This window comes from Rhincodon typus, chromosome 5 (assembly GCF_021869965.1).
Source record: "Rhincodon typus isolate 14 chromosome 5, sRhiTyp1.1, whole genome shotgun sequence".
NCBI classification, from domain to species: domain Eukaryota; kingdom Metazoa; phylum Chordata; class Chondrichthyes; order Orectolobiformes; family Rhincodontidae; genus Rhincodon; species Rhincodon typus.
This window is the reverse complement of record NC_063336.1, coordinates 69,682,258-69,685,111: the sequence shown is the minus strand read 5'-3', so window position 1 is coordinate 69,685,111 and position 2,854 is coordinate 69,682,258. Positions and strand designations below refer to the sequence as shown.

The window sequence follows — 2,854 nt, the reverse complement described above, 5'->3', positions numbered from 1 at the left end:
CCCTTATCTGCTTTCCGGAGGGACCACTCTCTCCATGACTCCCTTGTTCGCTCCACACTCCCCTCCAGCCCCACCACACCCGGCACTTTTCCCTGCAACCACAGGAAGTGCTACACCTGTCCCCACACCTCCTCCCTCAACCCCATCCCAGGCCCCAAGAAGACTTTCCACATCAAGCAGATGTTCACCTGCACATCTGCTAATGTGGTATACTGCATCCGCTGTACCCGTTGTGGCCTCCTCTACATTGGGGAAACCAAGCGGAGGCTTGGGGACCACTTTGCAGAACACCTACGCTCGGTTCGCAATAAACAACTGCACCTCCCAGTCGCGAACCATTTCAACTCCTCCTCCCATTCCTCAGATGACATGTCCATCCTGGACCTCCTGCAGTGCCACAACGATGCCACCCGAAGGTTGCAGGAACAGCAACTCATATTCTGCTTGGGAACCCTGCAGCCCAATGGTATCAATGTGGATTTCACAAGCTTCAAAATCTCCCCTCCCCCTACCGCATCCCAAAACCAGCCCAGCTCGTTCCCGCCTCCCTAACCTGTTCTTCCTCCCACCTATCCCCTCCTCAAGCTGCACCCCCATTTCCTACCTACTAACCTCATCCCGCCCCCTTGACCTGTCCATCCTCCCTGGACTGACCTATCTCCTCCCTACCTCCCCACTTACACTCACCTTTACTGGCTCCATCCCCGCCTCTTTGACCTGTCTGTTTCCTCTCCACCTATCTTCTCCTCTATCCATCTTCTATCCGCCTCCCCCTCTCTCCCTATTTATTTCAGAACCCCCTTCCCCTCCCCCATTTCTGATGAAGGGTCTAGGCCCGAAACGTCAGCCTTCCTGCTCCTATGATGCTGCGTGGCCTGCTGTGTTCATCCAGCTCTACACCTTGTTATCTCAGATTTCCAGCATCTGCAGTTCCTACTATCTCTGATACAATTACACCTTTTGCTATGATGTTTTTAAGATGACAGGATAGATTGAAATGTGGTTAAAAGGCACACAGGATCCTGGGCTTTATAGATTGGCAGACAGAGTATAAAAGCAAACAAGTTATTATGAATCCTGATGAAATGCTGGTTTGGCTTCAACTGTGTTCAATTGTAGATACAGAACTTTGGCAAGTGTTTGAAGGCTTTAAGGTACAGAAATTTACAAGAATTATTCCAGAGATAAGGAACTTCAGTTTCAATTACCTGAATGGATTGGGGAAGCTGGTGTTGTTCTCCTGAGAGGAGAAGGTGAGGGATTTGCTAAAGGCATTCAAGATCATGACGGATCAGGCAAGATTAGACAGAGCGCATATATTTCCACTGTCAGAAAATCAAGAACCTAGGGGTACTATTTTAAGGCGAATGGAAAATTGAAAAAATCAAGGGTGGTGCGAGAAAAACTACCTGGTGAGTGGTTAATGCATTTTCTCAGTGTGGTGGAGAAAGATTCAATTCTGACTTTCAAAAGGGAGTTTGATAAGAGCCTGAAGTGAACATCCTTGCAGGGCTACAGGGTAACAATGGAGAGATGGGACTGGCTAAGTTATTCTTGCAGAAAGCTGGAACGGACTCCGCGGGATGAATGGCTTCCTTCCGTAATGTAACCATTTTGTAGGGTCATAACGTCCCAATCCTAAGGTACAGAATATTCTGGTCTAAATTTATAAGAGGACTGCCTGACTCGTTTACTCCTCAAATATTTCATCAAGATGACTAGTTTCCCATTCTGAATCTAAAGATTTTTTTCCAGAGTCTGCTTCTCTGCAGACGATCTATATTTTAAACTTTAAATATAAAGAATATTTTGAACGTTTGACAATTCGAAGTTATTAGACTCTGTTCGATCTATAATTGAGTCGATGATGGGGTTCATTTTCTTATCGTTGCAATAAATACTCTACAGAAGGGAATCCTTTGTGGTTGGCCCCAGATGGCGCACATAAAAAATAAGGCACAGATTCCGGGAAGGGGGCTTAATGGGTCAAGTGCGACCCCGCCAATCCATTTCGTTTCACCTTCTCTAACGTTCGGCACCATTTGTTCAGGTAGATACAAAAGCAATCAGAAAACAAACCCGCTTTCCCCTTACAATGGGGCGTCTGTTTTGATGAACCAGTAAATATAATCGAATGTAAACCTCTGTTCACATAGCACGGGGTAGAATGTCTGCTCACCTATATTTACAGAGACACGGACCGATGAATTAGCACACGCTGCCGATCAGTCCTGTTCATGTTGTCCATGCTGCAGGTTTCTGCACTGAGCTCTGTCTACCATCTACCTGCACTCAGCACCGTGGTTTTATCAGAATGCAAGTCGCACGGGGGTGGGGGGGATAGCTGGGATATCTGCGTCAGGAATGTTGCCAGGAGACCGCAAAAGGTATTTTGCAGCCAGTTGTTCCTCCCTGTTCCTTGTCTGTGGTGCAGACTCCTTTCTGTGCCTCCTCTATTCTTTGCCACCGACAGGGAATGGAACACCAGTTCTCTGGCTGGGTCCTAGTGCCGCCGAGTATTTACACTTCAACCTGTTCACTGAAATTGCCTATAAAACACTTACAAGTATTTGTAAAATATTGTTCCACTGCTTAATTGTAAAACAAGCTCATAAATTGTCAGCTTTTTGAAGTGTTCCTAATCAAAATTTATTAATTTAGCTCCTAAAATTTCCATAAGCCTCGTATTTTTACGTTACAGAACGGCACCACACCGTTATTAAACCGTACAAATCTTGTGTTCGATTCCACGCAAACTCCTGTTCACTTACTAACCCCTTCTTCGCTACTTCTCCAGCTCTACACAATGCTTGAATTCCTTTTCTAAGCCATCCACGACCCCATTACTCCTCCT

General features: G+C 46.1%; 1 protein-coding gene across 2 annotated transcripts in view; it reads right to left on the bottom strand.

The window, feature by feature from the left end:
* Nucleotides 1-2,392, bottom strand: part of fam167aa (family with sequence similarity 167 member Aa) — a 26,929-nt gene extending 24,537 nt beyond the window's left edge. For both annotated transcript variants that reach the window (XM_020518136.2, XM_020518130.2), the window contains exon 1: nt 2,180-2,392. The gene's annotated coding sequence lies outside the window, so the exon portion shown is untranslated. The remainder of the gene's footprint in view (nt 1-2,179) is intronic.
* Between the last annotated feature and the right edge of the window lie 462 nt (nt 2,393-2,854).